General features: G+C 47.2%; 1 protein-coding gene across 10 annotated transcripts in view; it reads right to left on the bottom strand.

Annotated features, from left to right (window-relative positions):
• Positions 1-17143, bottom strand: part of ANK1 (ankyrin 1) — a 67132-nt gene that overhangs the window by 42642 nt on the left and 7347 nt on the right. The gene's annotated exons all lie outside the window — the stretch shown is intronic.

Raw genomic sequence — 17143 nt, 5'->3', positions numbered from 1 at the left:
TGCATGCCTGGAGGCAATGCAGACTGACATCCTGTGAGAGCAGATGAACGCACAGTCCCTACCTGGCAAGCTGCACTCTGCTACTTTTGCAGAGAAATTTTCTGCACTGCTGCTAAGCAGTAAGGGGAAAAGCAAGACCTTTCACTGTACATTTACTCTCAGCAGTTACTTGGTCTTTGAGGTCTGCAGTGTACCTAGATGCCACGATATGCAACCAAGATCCTCTTGCTCAGTCGTGTCAGCTCAAGCAATTTGACAGAAGGTATAAACCATTTTTGTAAATCTCTTCTCTTTTGATTTCTCAAATTATTTTCTTCTGAGCTTGTACTAGCAAGAAAAACCTTCAACCACCAGGCACTCTGTGGTGTATTCAATCCTGTTACCTGCTTCTGCAGTGGCTTGACAGGTGTCTAGGGACCTGCACAGAGCTCACAGGGGAGAGTGGAGGAGTGGAAGAAGTCTCCATCTAATATTCACAGCAAGAAACAAAACAAGCTATACACCTGTGATTTGACACATAAATTCGCTAGTTTGAGGAAGGGCTCAAATATCAGTAACAAGGCAGGAAGGCTTGCGCCAAAATTTAAATTAATTCCAGTCAGTATTCACACCACAGTCAGCTGAAATTTGTTCAGCTTTTTTATCTGGACAGACATGGAGTGCAACTGGGCAAAAATAAAACGAGGATAAGCAAGAAAATTGGTGGAATTACAAGTGTACATCAGCCATCTGTAGGCAACATCTGTGACAGTGGCAGTGCTGTGCTGCAGGTTACCACGAAGTGGTGGTTACAGCGTCAAAGTATAATCACAGAAAAATGAGTCATGGGAAACCTCCATTCTCTGCATCTCTCTAATTGATCTGGGTCTTTAGACAACCCCCTCCTGGGAGCTGGATGAGCAATATTGACTGGGCTGTGCCATCAATATCAAAGTCCATAACAGGCATTGCCAAGAATATCTGCAAAAACTACAAAGTGTTAGCAAAATCTGTTTGTCACTAATTTGCTCTTGGGGATTGTTCAGGGAGGGCCATTGAGATTATGGTGAAATACTTATACTGCAGCAGCTCACAGAGCAGGACTTGTCCCCGCTCTTCTGGTTCCCATGCAAAACGAAAGGAAAAAAAAAGTCATTAACTCTTCTCCCAGGTTCTCAGAGCCTCATGTTCCTCCAAAAGCAAACTCCACACTCACAAGGTCACTCCTCTTCCTTCTAAAGGTGATGTCAAACGGACTGTGGCAAGATTAGTTTGCTCATCCTGGCACAGAGCTTCCCTACATGGGCAGTCCCCCTTCCCAGCAGCCAGCCTGTGATGTCTGTAGAGATAATACTTGCACAGCATGAATCTATCTTAATGGGACTTCTGAGAGGGAAGAAGGTGGTAAACTATTGTTTTTTCCTGTTTCCCAAACTATAATATATGAAGCATTTCATATGTAAGTATCTGAGCTTAAGGTCATGTTTTAAAACATCACAGGAAGTTGCAAACAAAGGAAGCAGTTGAAAAAATTTTCCTGCTCCGCCCCATACGCCTACAGATTATGGATTACACACCTAGCAATTAGCAGCCATAGGAGTCAGCTGCATCTCTGCAGGCAAGGTGCACAGCTTCCCTGAGGTCTGGAGTGCAACTGCATGCTCCTGCTCCTTACCAGTCCCATACAGACATCTCATACAGACATCCAAGATGTTAGAAACCCATCCCTTTGCTGATCCCCTTCTATGACTAGCTAACTGTTCCAGGTACTGCTGATTCATTCATTTCCTGAACACCCTTGACAGGCCTGGACACGAACGTTACGAACGTTACAGCAAGGACGACAGCCCACACCAGAGCACCTTGTTACTGCAATGCTCTGAAGAACAGTTTGGCAGATCTGCAGAAAAAACACTTGAAATCTTGAACCTCATGAGTTCCATTTAAGGGTAATTAATGAATGATTCAGAAGAGATGTGCACATTTCTGTTGTATGCCCACAGCTCTGTTCTCACTGATCAGCATTTAGGATGATTTCATCTCACAGTAGCTTTTGCTAAGGTCTAATTCAATTACATAAGATGCCTCTGGATGAGAGAAGCAGAGTCCCAGAGTCCCAGAAATACTCACTCATACACTACTTTGGAAGGGGAGCAATTCTGTAGAATAAGAGTGAGGACAGAGCTCCGCTGACCTGACAGAGCTAATGAGAGTCTCACCATTGTTCTAAAAGTGAAGGAGATCAAATATTTTATTTCTCCCAGTGGACATTTCTCAATGAATGCCTGCAGTATCAGCACTTTTCCCTGGCCTCAGCAGTAAAACTTTGCCCCTCAAAGCTCTGTCAGCTACCTCACCAGAGATGTGCAAGTGCTTACGGCTGGAGGAGAACTTCCCCTGCCACCTGTAGAATATCGGTGCAACTGCTCCTCTTCATGGGCTACATGAATTCTCCTCTGGAGCATGGGATCTGAACAAACCATACATCCTCCATCTCTGCTCTTCAAGGTGCCCACTACACACCTGCAACTCAAAATCTCCCAGTAGGATAAAGCCTCTAGCAGTCACCATTACCAGTTTACCCTGCTCTAAACTCTGGAAAATGTGTGCAGGTCAGCAGTGAATGGCGTGTTTTGTTCACCATCCAGCATCCAGCTCTGCATTGCAGAAGAGGACCAGGCAGATTTTAGGGAAGAGGCACTGGTAAGTCCCCACCCAGGAGGCAGCAGAGAACACCAAAGAGCTCCTGTGATTCCACGCTGCAGAACAAATCAGGTTTTGTTCTCCCACAGGTCTCCCGCAGCCTGACAGCAGACTCAGCACAGAGTTACTTCAGGGTAAATGCACAAAGAGAAAATGGAATTTATTATAATGAATTCCATGGTCTTTGCTCCACCCACCAACAGCATCCTTTTGTCTGCCTTCTGACTTTTTGGATGTGTACCCCAGCTCTTCTGTCTTGTACCTGCAGATGCAGGTCAGAACTACGAGAAAGTAAATTCAGTCTGGGAAAATACTGCAATGTACTACAATACAGAGCTCCTGAGAGTGGATCCTGCATGGGCAGGCCAGACATACCCCTGATTCTCAGTTAGACCTTTTGCAGGAAATTGCTCTTGAAAAAGACCAGTTATGCCCTAAGGCGAACCTCTTTAATAGGCCACAGCTGGTGTTAAGGAAGCCCTCTGGAGACAGGAATGTCACTTGATTCTCAGAGATGGGCATCAGAAGTGCTTCTGCAATCCAAGAGCATTTTTTGGAGATACTACAAAGAAAATATATATCATCTGTTGGCATGTCCATGCCTGGAAGAGCACTGGGTCCCCAGTCCCATCAGGGAATCTAGCCTACCCTAGGGAAAGCAGAGAATACTGTGCACTTAGAGGCAATGAAAACAGAAAGCATTTTTTGTTGCAGATGAGTTTGCAGTTAATTCAGATGATTGCAAAGCGACTTGACAATGATAACATACCCACCACAAACCACGTTACAGCATACTGCCACCAACTCATAATCTCCCAAAGAATGCACTGTCCAACAGCACTGAGGCCACTGGCCCAAGAGCTGGCTGCCTAAGCTGCAGCAGCATAAGCAGCAGGCTGGGTGACTGAAATTACCTGGTTTCCTTCACCACACCAGCCAGCTGTTCCTGAGTGCCAGCCATTGTTATCCATGGAATATTTGCTATGGGTGCATCAGAATAAGTCACATACGTGTGCCTGCCCCCTCAGCAGACATTGGCTGGAGAGGCCAGGAGCACCTGAGAGGGAAGTGTTCACAAGGGAGTGCTGAATTCCTGGGAGCAACTGCAGCACCTGGTAAGGAGGATTAGGCATTCTGCTAATGAAACACAGCTCAACAGACTAACATCGAGGCCCAGCAGCAGCCCCCTGGATCACGCTGCTGCAGCACGCTGCCCAGACAAATGTCGCATTTTCCACAGTGTTCAAAGCTCAGCTTTGTGCCCACTCCTGGAAATCCCCTGCAGCAGCATGCATGGAGCTGCAAGGCACTGAGGAGGGCCCTGAGGAAGGCGCCCAGAGGGCAGCCTCACTGTAACAGCATTAAGCACTGGCAGGGCCAGCTCCTGGAGCAGACCCCTCTGCTCCCTGGAGAGCCAGCAGAGAGAAGCAAGCGTTTCTAAGGGTGTATTCAGCTGACCTACTTGACGTGTGGCACAGCGTTCTTCTCTCCCAGACTGCAGGGAGGCGAGGGGGGCAGTTTGGAGGTATCACAGCACCCTAAGCCAAGGCAGAGCAGCCCCTTACACAGTGAGAAAGCTCCGTGCACACTCGTGTCTGTGAAGACAGGAATGCAGGTGCATGGACAGCAGTCCTCTTCTGCCCCAATGCACCCAGCAACGCAATCCGCCCCAGAAACATCCAAATCCTCTCAGCTGCTGCTGCCATGGCAACGCCAGAGAGAGGATCTGCCAGCCTTTGATGTGCTGATCTGTTTAAAGCATGCAAAATGCCATTGGGAAGATGGGGAGCTGTGTGGGGAAGCACCTGGCTGCCCTGACAATGGAGGGCTCTCCACCGAGGGAGGATAGATGCACCCTGGAGGTCCCACCAGCACAAGCTGTCACCAGCATGCTGTTCTCTGTGCTGGCTCACCCACTTAGTGGACTTTAATATTTAACATCAGAGAAGCTGCAGTTTTGCGGGGTAATTTGGGTTATTAATAAAAAATCCCCCCCTAAATGATTCAAAAATAAGATGTTACTCCCGGCTACTGGTGCCGGCAGCAAGCGCTGGGAGCTGAGCGCATAGAATACTGTCCGCAGAGCAGCTGGGGAACCTGCTGGGGCTTCTACAGGCCAGGGAAGCACCGGCACAGCCAGCTAACATGCGGCATAATGCTGTCCCCATCTCCCATTGCATCACAGGCAGAGGAGGGGGAAGTAATTCCACAAGACAAATAGGCTGTGCAAACCTCAAGAGAAGCAGGCAGTTTGATCCCCTCTCCCGCAGCTCTCAGAGATCCCCTGCACTGCAAGGGCACCTCAAAGCTCAAAAAGGACTGCACAATTTCGTGTACCTTCAGAGATGAATACCCTTAAAGCACTTACCACTAGAACTACCTTGGTCTTTGCATGAAACCAATGCTGTCAGTGCCAGGAAATTTTAGGCACTTGCCCCTGCATCCCATGTGCCCTTGCTCAACTACCAGGTTACGGTGGCTCAGTACAATCCAAGAAGCCTTGAAATGTGGGGGCACAGAGGACGATTTTATTTCAGCATTTTTTATGCTAGACTTCTAACAGAATATGCTTTGCAACATGAAACACAGAAACCTGATCTTCAACAGAGTTAACATCGATGTACTGCACTCTTCCATTTCCACTGCTTTCATTTTGATGACTCAGCCTACAGCCTACTCCACAACTGCAAAGATTTCCCTACATTTGGTCACCCTCAGCTAAACCAATGTGCCCATAACCAGTGTAAGAGAAAGCAGCCTCTAGCAGACCACAGAAATGCTAAGGAGAACTCAAAGAACCAGAGAAGCAAGGGAACTGAAGGAAGCAGAATGCAATTGCTTGAGAAGGATTTTGGCAGGACAGAGGAGTCAGTCCACACACACACACAAACATCACAGGATCTCTGACAGCAACTATAAGAAATGCTGGCTACAAGGCTCACAAAGACAGTTCATCCTAAAACCTTTAGATTTCCTCCTTTTAATTTCATGGAGTATGGGGGGAGTCTAAGTGCCTATTTTACACTGAATGCTCTGGCTGTGCATGCCCGTGAATTTAATTAAATAGTAAAGAAAATCCTATTGATTATCTCCTCTGTTGGCTTCCTCAAGTTCTTTTCAAAAGAGGACCCATTTTCACCTGCCCATGGATGGAGACTGGGAAGCACATTTTGGCCAGGATGCCAAAGCGCTGTGGCAGACATAACAGCACAATGGTTTCATTACAGCTGCCTTGCTGCATTAGCTGCTGACCATGTTTTGGAACCTGGTCCTGCTGGAAGCCTCCAGCTCTGTAGCCTGTTCTCCTAGCTCTCTGCAACCCTTAGTGCCTCTTCAGAGGCATGACGACCTCCAAGCAACTAGTTTGTATGCATGTTTGCTCATACCGATCTTCAAAGCCACAGCCAAAGTTAGGTCCTTATTTTCATGGTTGGGCACCCAACCCCAGAAATCTCTACTGTTTCCTGCCAGCTCCTAATCACATCACTGGCATGTCATATATCTCTCTTAATTTAAACATAAGCATGATTTGTGCATATTTTCAAGGTACCATTCTTCACTAAATAAGCCTAGCATTATCCTGGTGACCTGCTGGCAAAGCTCAGCAGTTGGCAGTAAAGAGCAGACAGCTGGAGGGCAGGAAGCTAACTGCAGTGGTTGCAGCTCAAGGAAGAGGACAAAAAGCACATTAGTTGCACATTAATTGCTTTGTTTTTGTTGTTTCTTTTTGTTTGTTTCTCCAGAAATCTCACACGAACAATGAAGGAAATTCTGAACCTTCCTCATCTGCTGAGCTCCTTTTTTTCTCACAGTAGGTTGCAATAGATTCTTTCTGTCAAGAACAAATTACAGGTTCATGTGATATTACTGGGCACTCTCCTTTGTCTTTCTCTGTGTACAACACTGCATTTATTTCCAGCAAATGGGCAAAACACCTCTACAGAGATGAAGTCTGTGCAGACTACAATGCCCAACGTGCAATGCCCCTTCCCAGTGAATGGACCTGATCTCCAAACTCCAGAAAGAAGTTGCTTCACTACAGCAGTGCTGAGCACAGCCTCTGGATCAGCTCGCTCTGTGCATCCTCACAGTTCTCTCAGCTCCAAAGTATGACTTTCAAACAAAGTGAATTGGAGAAAGATGTCAGGTCCTCTGCCCCAGCATTTGCAGCTTACCCACCATGTCTGGGCAGTACAAGAAAGGCAGAACCACTGTCCTCTCTGCTGCTGCTGTGGTGGTGGTGCTATGCAGTGTGTCGAGAGTCCCCCTGTGGAGGTGCTGCTGATCCCTGCTGCTATGTTGTCAGGAGACATTGAACACTGCTGCCCCACATTTTGGACAGAGAGAGGGTGATTTTGTTTATGTCTTGTGCTACTGCTGGCCACGGAGCACTCCTCTGGCAGGCCTGAGACATATCTCACCATTGACAGGGATGAGTTCACAAGCTGTGAGAAGTTTTGCTGATACAGTACTGACGGGCAGCAGATATTTTATACTTTTGTCCTGTGATACTGCAGCTCCTCTTACTGCAATCTCAGCACTGCAGCTATTTGACAGCAGTCTTGACAGGAAGCATTTTTCTTAGTATGTACAGAAAGGGGTCAGCCTGCTGACCATCATGTTACTCTTCAACAGGAGCACATTGCTATGCAACAATTCAGTGGCACGTCCAACCTGTGCATGAAGAGAGCTGCGATGCCACGCTTCACCGAGCAATTCTTGCTTGGACCAAATCTACTGGCCCTGTGAGCTGAGCTAATTCTGCCAGAAAAGGAGCTGAAGAAGGGAAGAGCTTAGAAAATTATAACCTGCAAGGCCAAGTACAGACTCTGTGCAGTCATCTCTTGCTTGAGAGCTGAAACACTGCCATGCCAAAGACACTGACCCACGGATGTAACTTCTGTTTCAGCGTTAAAGGTGGAGGAAGTGGAACCATAACCCTCCCCACTACAGGGAAAGCAAGTCCAACATCAAAAGCCAATTAGGTAAGTTTTCCCTTGCTGAGAGCTCCCTAGCACATCACCACCCCACACACACCACTTCCCAAGCTCACAGCCAACTCGAGCACTTTCATCCACCACAAGGCAAATGAAGGTGGGGGGAGAAGAAAGAGCTGAAAAGGAACTCCATGCAGAGATTTCCAAGCCATATAAATGGGATTATTGAAGTTTAGCATCTTATTTAAAAACACATTATTTACTCCTGTAAGCAAAACCATGGAAATCATTTTCAGAAGAATATTATTATTTCAAATATCAGAGTAAGAACCTAGAAGTGGAAGAGGCATGCATGCAATTACAGCACACAGTAAAAGCTCATAACAGTCATCAACAGAGTAGAGCTGATTCCCAGGCAGACCCCTTTTACTCCTTCCCCTCCCTCCCCATGCAGAGGAATGCAAGAAACAGCTCAGTTGGCATCTATTTCATCCCTGCCTAAAGCTCTGGCAGATACTATCTGCTGGAAGAAAGATACAGCCCAAAGCAGCCATTTTTTCACTCCATCCCTACAGCTTGTGTGACACCTGCAAAAAGAACAACTGACTTGTAAGAATTTGCCTTGTGCTGCAATACAGTTTCACAGTCTTGATGTGTTGCATGGTAAGATTCTTCTCCCAGCCAACTAATACAAGGTGTTGGAAAGGATGGTAGTTTCTGAAACTTTCCGTGCACTGGTAACACCAGGTTAACTTTGTTTTTGCAAGATTATAGAGAACTACAGAGCAAAAGGGAATTGCTTGTTTCAGATTCTTCAGTTCCAATAACAAAGCCAGTGATTTTCAATGTCCATCCACAGCGCCAGCATAACAAACTCTTTGCAAATTCCTAAATCAGAAGCCAGCTGTGCAGCAGAGCTGACAAGTAGCTCCAGCAGTGCAGCCAAGACATGTTTCAGGAAGTAGCGCAACAATCTCTCCACAAGGACCTCATGAGCACTTTACCCAGAAGACTGCTAGATGACAGCAGCTATCAGCACATGCATTTTGGCACTGCCCAGGACCTCTCTATTTGCACAAGAGATTCCAAGGTCTCCGAGTGCCATTAACAACAATTACACTGCAAGTGACAACACAGAGCTAGGCTATTGAAGAAATTAGTACCTACTGCTCAGCAGAGCCACTCTCTCTGAACAGAGCAATGTGTGTGTGCCAGGACACAGTGCTCAGGTCTGAGAGGCAAAGCCCTCAGCTGGGGACAGAGGAGAGCAAGCTGATGAAGTGTCTTAGAAGATGTTGAGTTTAATTGCAGCACGTTTGGAGATGGAAGGGTCAAATGCCTAGAATGTCTAGCACAGCATTTCCCACAGCACTTGCCCAAGGCAAGGCTCTGAGACTGTGTGAGCACAGGCTGGTTCAGTCAGAGCACCGAGCAGACAGCTTACTCGCTGCGAGGTGATGGCACAGACACTCCCTTCTTCTCTTTCCCAGATCGTTGTTTAAAATAGACGACAGACCCTCAGAGTGTATTCCATCCAGTGCATTAGGATGCCAGGCATCTGTACTGCCTCAGGGTCCATGAATATGCCAGATGACAGGGAGGCAGAGCTGGAACAAGATCTAGATGGGGCAGTCATACCGACAGTCTGGTGCCTTTGCTGCCCACAGACAGCAGTGAGATACCTGCACAGTGTTCACAGAGCCATGCACGGACAGGGGCAGCCTCTTTCATGTGCTCCGAGATGCTCAGTGCAAGCCAGGAAGCACACTGTTATGCTGAAACTGTCCTCAACTCACCCCACACCTGTCTATGTCACCCACCAAAACAGCACATTCTCATAGCATTTATCTTATTCTTTACTTTTTGCTGTTCTCAGCAAGTCCTGGGAAAGACACAATGCTCCCCTTCCAGGCATGGCATCATGACAGAACTAAATGGACTCTGAGTACACCGTTTTTCCTGTAGATTATCTGGAAGACTTTGTTTTCTTAACAAATTACACTGTAGAAAGGTGGAAATATTTATTAGTCCTTTTCAGGGACTATCAGATGAGTTAAAAATCTAACACAGTTTATACTCTGCAAAGGATTTCAGCACTCTGTTCTCTGCATTTCCCATATAAGAGGTCCATAATATACACATGTATGTATCCTGCAGGCCCTGAGAAGTCCTCTTACCACAATGCAGTAAATGACTGTAACCATAATTTCTACTTGTTGTTTTGCTGCAGTACCTTTTTGCTTTAACAGGAGGCTTCTCAATGACCTGGACAGACACAGACACACACACACGCGCGCGCGCGCACACTCTCTCCCTCTTCCCTCATCCCTGTATAAATTTAGAAACCTCGTCTGTTTTCTAAATGCTCTCCTGCTGCTGCATTCTCTCCCTCCACCTCCCAAGACACTTCGGTGAATACCTGCTGCTTTGTTTCTGCTGAAGATTTTTCACTGAGGCTGCGACATTCTGAAGCCCTAGATTTAACACAGTCCCCTACATTTGCAGCCCCTGCAAAGAAATATATGGCTATGGCATAATGTTTCAGCCAGTCAGCAAAATTTGGTTTGCAAATAGGAAGGGAGCTTGGATTTTGCTGCTGTTTGCAGCACTGTGGCTCAAAACATGACATAGTTCAGCTGTGAAAGGGAATGTGAATTTTCAGTTAGTCCTGCCATGCTGAGCAGTCCTTTTATAGAGGGGCTATATATATCAGGAACTTCCCTGTGTCCAGGAGGCTGCCCTCTACACGTCTTAGATTTTAACAAGGCTAGTCTGTCCAGTCCAGGGCTAACGTTTTCAGAACCTCACCTCATGGCATTTTGAGAGCTGAAGGTGAGGACTGCTATAGCGATATACATGTAAGTAGGACAGGGAACACAGTAATGTCTGTAATCCTTGACCTATCCTTCCATCACGCCCCCAGTGAAGCTGCACCTTCCCAGGCCAGCAAAGAGAGGGTATATTTCTGAAGAACCTTGACATACTTAGACAATTAAAACAAATTAGCATAATTCAGACTAAACTTCTAAATTTAGCTCTCTGTAAAGCTGCTTTCCTTTGAGCTCAAACCTAGCTTGCTGTACCTCAGCTGCAGCACACCAGAAGCAGCTTCTCACCATGAATTACCTGAGCCCCTCATGGTATCAAGCACAGGACTATCAAAAGGGGCATCATCCTTTGCCTCGCATCCTCCTGAAGGCGTTTGCTCTGGGCAGGGCTCACTCCCTGTGCACAGCAATTGCCCTGCTTGGGCAGACACCAGGGGTACTCCACACAGCACAGGGGACCAGGCACTGAGGATAGGGCACAGCCTGAAGGAGCTTGCTCCTGAAACACATTTCTGAATGCCGCAAGGTTTTAAACGCTGCTTGCCTCAATCCAATACCTTGATATCTGGTGGGTTCACCAAGCACATATGGATACCATTATTACCTGAATAATTTAAGAGCCTGCAGAGCAGCAGTGCAGAATGGCACCAGCTTCCTCTCTGTGCCTCTTCTAGCCGCCAGCGAGTCCCTGCAGCAGCAGGGTCTGTTCTGACCTGACATCCCTCTCATCCAGATGCTTATATTCTGCTCATGTTCTACACGCCAGCTGCTCCCCCTCCCATCACAAGCTCTGCAGTTCCCTCTTGTCTGGAAGTGTCAGCAAAGGACAGAGGCACCGGCTCTAAAATGCCTTGCTAGTTAAGTAGTGTGCAAGCTCTTCTTCACTTAAAAGTGCCTTTAGTATTTGTGGACAATTGTTTACTGAGAAAGGGATGAACTTCCCAATCAAACATAATCTATCATACTTCAGCTCTCATTATCTGAGAAACCAGGTTACCTGAACACCACATCCTGAAAAGGGCAAAGCAGACAGTGAAAGAAGAAAAAGGTAAACACCAGAGAGGAACTGCTACTGAATACGCGTTCTGGGCCATATGAGACATCTTGGTTTGTGTCCATTCCAGCATCCTGTGCTCAGCCACAAACTCCTGTAACCTCTCTTCTGTAAAGGAGCATTGAGAGTAGTCTAATTTCTGCATTGCCATTTTGCTTCCACCACATAAATATGCCATGCACTATTCTCTGCCATCCCTCCCCCATACTTAATGCAATCACTGGAAAGAAAATACAAATGCTGGGAGCACAGATGCTCCCATTATAACCAGTGCACGCTGCATTGCAGCCTAATGGAAAAATGCTAGAGGGTGATTGTGAGCAGCAGTGAGTGAAATCGGACAGAATTTAGCCAAAGGGAAGTTTGAAACCACCTCCTCTTCCTGCTGACTCCCTGTGAGAGAGACACAGAGAGATGGAGAGGAAACCTTAGTGGGTTGTGTGGAGAATGTCCCCTTGCAGACCTCAGTCGGCAGAGCAGCACAGCACAGTGTAGCACTGACGCTCTCTCTAATCCTGACAGCATTTCCATTCACACAGTACTCCAGTGGCAGGTCAGATAAACAGCGTCAGAGGAAGCCGTTGTCACACTCAGCCCCCGTACTTCCCAACTCAGCATAAAACACGAACTAAATATTTATTAATCTTCTGCAAATCAGAGGTCTGAATCTCCTGACAGTGCAGCCAGCTGACGTAATCCTTCCCAGACCCTGATGGGACTTCCTTCCTCAACAACCTTGATACAGCTTGGAGGGTCAGTTACCTTCTGCTTGCACAAATCAATTCCTTGCTGGCGTACTGGGCAGACAGTGGTGGGTGCAAATCCTCCACAGCTGCTCCATCAGTCAGTGCACTGGATCACCTGTAAAGGAGCTCATGCTTTGCCCCAGTCTGCCAGCAACTGTGTATACAAAATGCTTTAAGAACCTGGCAATTATAGCAGAAAAGATTCAACCTTGCACTGCTGCCTTGAACCTAGCATGCACAACACACAGAAAGATTTAAGATGGCCCTTTCAATTGCAAAATCCTTTTGAAAGCCTATGTAATAGCTAGATAGCTAATGACTGAGCCCATTCATAGTAACACAGTCTAATTCTTTGTCCACACACTCGGCCAGTTACATTCATAGAGCCTCAAAGGTTTTGGCTGTCCTGATATCCCATGCCCCTTCTCCCTGCTGCTGCACAGTAGCATCAAGTTTCAGGCAGAAGATACCAGATACCAATTCCTTTGCAGAAAAATGTGCCTCATACCCAGAGAATTGGAGTCCAGACACACAATCCTGGCTGCAAAGAGCTGATGTTAGTAGCTGGAGCCTGGCTGGGGCATCTGGTGCCCTAACAGCCTCACCTAGTACAACTATGACAAAGCTCTAAAGGTACCTGCTTCAGTGTTGTGCCACACCAACAGCTGGATAACTTTTTAGGGAAGACGCCTGCATAATCATCGCTCTTGTTGTCCTGATGCTGCCTCGGGTGAGATAGCATCTGTGTACTTCAATGTCCTTTCCTGACTCTGCTTCTCCTCCAGCAAGGAGGAGCTCCTTAGTGCAGGATCAGCTAATGAGACGCTGTACAAATCCATATCGAGAGACCGTCTTACTCTTGGACGCTTGTAAAGCAAAGGAACTAGACAGAAGTGGAATGATAAAAGAAGTGGTCTGCTCCTCATTACTCAAAACAAACAAAAAAGTAGTAAATTGAGACAGCAGTGCACTGTCCTCTATTCTTTAGATGCCCGGGCAAAACTTGCTCTGAACATGGTGAGCAGATGTATCACATTTTTCACACTAACAATTTATCATTTAAACATTGATAGCAATTACCATAGAAATTGCCTTCTTCTGACCGTCTAGTTAGCTTGTTATTTAATCTGCTAGCCACCGGCTATGCTGCATAGTGACTGTACCCACTTTCATATGTGCAACTGAGGGGGCCTTTGGACATTATTAGAATTGTTGATCTTCCTGAAGTACTGTTGGTCATATTTGCTGCATAACACCCTTGTTATAGATATTTTACAGGTTCCATGTTCTGGCCCCATGCATCTCACATGCCAATTGAGGAGTTCAGCTCTTATCTGCCTCTTTGTGCTCCTCAGATGAATGTCTGCCACTCTTCAGACCTGACTGGATATTTGGCTGTATTTGGTACCAGAATTTGTGTACTTCACTAGTAAGAACAACTGTCACAAAAGTATTAGCTTTTTTTTATTATTATTTATTCATCTCATTCAAAGCTTGTCAGGTTGCAAGGCACTGCAGGCACTAGCAATCCATCGTGTTGCACTTGGTACAGTTGCAAGTTGCTTTAGATGCACGTTTGAAACAAAGGTGAGCCAAATACCCTGGGTCCCAGCACAAGGTCACACCTTTTGGGCCCTTTCTAACCACCAGGCTGGTGAGCTTGGCAAATGCTTCCAGAATTCCCAGAAAGGGATTCAGTATGTTCTCTATCTGGACAATGTAATCACCATAATAAGCCACATACAACTCAAAAAAGACTCAGTAACACTGTATGGACAGTAACAATTTACAGACCAGCCTCACAAGTTGTGCCAAAGCATCAATAATCCTGCAAAAGGCAGGTCTATATCTGTCAACTGCTCTGTGTGACTTCCAAGGGGGAGGCTTCCCAACTGCTGTGGCAGCTTGACCACACCACACCTGCCATGAAAGGAAGGAGGTGTTCTTTACCATCAGCATCTCCCAGAACCATGAAATAAGGATGGATAGCTGGTCCAAAACACAGACACTGCTACAATCTATCACCACCTGCCCTAATGACAGCGCAGCTGACCACATCAAAGACTCCACATGCAGCCCAGTAACTGTTAACTCAGTGGCCGTGGTCCCCTGTGGGCTGGCCATCTAAACAAAACACACAGAGCATTGAAGCTAGGGTACTGCAGCAGGAACAGTGAGAAGCCATTCCAGTTGATGCTTGGCCAATTCTCTAATGGCAGCAAACTTCTGTGATTCAACTCCCATCTCCTGCTCATGGGCTGCTCCCCATCACATCTACCTGTCTGCAGAGCACCCCAAGGAGCCACCAACACATTATGCTTGTGAGGACCTTGCAATTCCTCACAATTCAGCACCTGTGCTGACTGTGGGGACAGAACAGACTATTGAGAGCTGGTATCCTAGGGCCATCCTCAGACCAAGGCAACCTCCAGCAACACTGTGGAGCACACAGATCAGGACCACTACTCAGAACATGTCCAGCTGTTCAGTGGCAGCTTGGCCCAAAATACAAGTGTGGCTAGGCTGCACAGAGAGCAAAGGTGGGTGACACCTTTGCCATGGCTTAAATACTTTATGCACCCTATTAAACCAAACACCAGCTCTCACCACCTGAGTTACAAATAGTGGAGGCAGAGCATACTGGAGGAGCAGGAAAGATTATAACACCTGGACTGTTCCTGTGCTGAGAGACAAACAAGAGGCACACAACATGGAAATGGACAATGCAAGGTCAACTGAGCTCGTTACACACACTCAATAAAAAAGCCAAGAAATTTCCATGGAAACTAAAAAGCGACAACTATAATTATGGTCCAAGAAGAAGGGTTTGGGGCAACACAGCTTTAAATAACTGAACTCACCACCTCCAGATATCTATCACAGGACACAATGGTCTTGTAGGATTCAACCACCAACTGGTAACTTGTGCAATACAGGGGATACACACGACCACACAAAAACAGCTGGAAATGCTGATGGATACAGGGATCAGCTTGCATGAGATTAGAAGAAACTTGTTCTGGGGCCATCATCTCCTTTCTCTGGCTGTCTCTGCTGCTTTGTGTCATGCTAGCACCTCCCTGGATCACAGGTCATGCCCTACTATTAACTCTAAAAAAGGGCACTGCAGCAGTGTATGGTGGGCTCAGCTGTAAATTAAGACATTGACATGCTGCACTGTACAAACACAGAACACAAGCAGCTCCTCTGCTCACAGGAGCCTGATGTGCATAGAGATAAAGCAAGAGACAAATGGCAGACACAGGTGGAGAAGCAGAAGGACCCAGTGACACATTTTTGGTCCATGCTGATGGCCAGTGCAGGAGTATTTTGGAAGAGAGGCCTTCTGCACAGACATTAGGCAAGCCCCACACAGACTCACAAGGCACTGGCCAAACATCCAGGCTAGCACAGATGAGACCCCCATAGCTGTTGTTGCAAAACAGAATGAGAAACTCCAACACTTTCTGGCAGCCCTCAGCTTGGTGCCAACAGAGACTTGTACAATAAACCACTACCACTACAAACACTCGGGCTTTTGAGGGCTGGGGATAAGAAGAGAGAGCTTGCCCCACAGCAAACTTTCCTGGGTTGGTGGCTCTTCAAAGCAAAGCCCTTTGAAGCAACATGAGAGACAAGCTGCCCTGTAGAAGAGTAAAAGAAGCCCTGCAGGAAAAAGCCACGAGCCTGCATGCAGTAAACAGTTACCACTGAAGAAGGCAGCATTTGACATGCTAGCACTGTAGCTAAAACCCCACATCCAAGCTCCAAGCTGCTGTCTGCAGACTTCGAGTCTGTCCTGAACGTGTCCGTCGATCTCTCCACAATTAGCTGTTCTTGGCAGGCACAGAGCCCTCCTGGTCAGACAGCCTGGCGTTCAGCCTCACATGGAAAGCATCCCTGTCCCAGCTTTGGTCCCAGGAGAAACAGGGAGGGGGTGAGCAGGGGCTCTGCCTGCCCTGACGGTAGGCAGTACGCTGAAAGGCAGGCCAGTCTCCCTTGTCAGAGTGTGTTCCCTGGACGTAATACTCAGGAAGGGGTAGCTAAAATCAGCTTCTCCTCAGTGTGCCAGAATCCCACTGAATTCTCCAAGAAGACCTTGATCCACGCTCCTCATGCTGTGACAATCCTGACTAGTGTTCTGCAAGAGACTTCTTTATGGCTGCAAGGTCTGTTCCGTCCCAGGGAACCAGAGCCCTCGGGTTTATTCAGCTGTGTTTCTCCGCTTTCCTTCCTTCTGTCACCCTGTCCTGGCAGCAAGTGCGACTTAGGCCTCTCACATGGGGCTGGCAAGAAGGTGCCCTCCCTAGGACCTTCTACCTGAGGAAGTCCAGACACTTTACTGGAATCTTTGGATCTCCCAGCCCATCACTGAGACACATATACACTGTGCTGGGGAGGGGGGAGGTGGGAAGGAATAGGATGGTCTTCTGAAAGCCACACACAGTGAGCCTTCACCAGAAACAGGCATGAATGAAATTGGAATTACAGTGTCCGGGACTAGCCCAGACAACCTAAACTGGCAATTGTCCAGCAGTGTGGCAGGAAAAATAAAAGCCTGAGGGCTGGTCAGCAGTGCCTGTCCCTGTCACCTCAGCAGGACACTTCTCAGGACTGCACGGAAGCAGCTGTCAACATGCTCCAAGCACCAGAGCTCTGCTTTAAGCCTCTTGCTCACAGGGGACACATGGAAGTCACGAAGTCTTTTGCTAAATACAGAGGAGAAGTCTACCTAAGACACCCCGGTATCGCAACCTCCTTTCATGTATATACAGGATTACCCTTGGTTTCACCTCCCTCCTCACTGCCTCTCCGCATTGGTGTATAGCACACACATCAGGCCCCGCTGTGAGAATGAGATCTCCAAGGGGCAGCAAAGCTATCTTAGCCACTTGC

The sequence above is a fragment of the Anas acuta genome, chromosome 27 (genome assembly GCF_963932015.1).
Source record: "Anas acuta chromosome 27, bAnaAcu1.1, whole genome shotgun sequence".
Classification (NCBI taxonomy): domain Eukaryota; kingdom Metazoa; phylum Chordata; class Aves; order Anseriformes; family Anatidae; genus Anas; species Anas acuta.
Note: the sequence above shows the minus strand (reverse complement) of the source record. Positions and strands in the feature narration are given on the sequence as shown.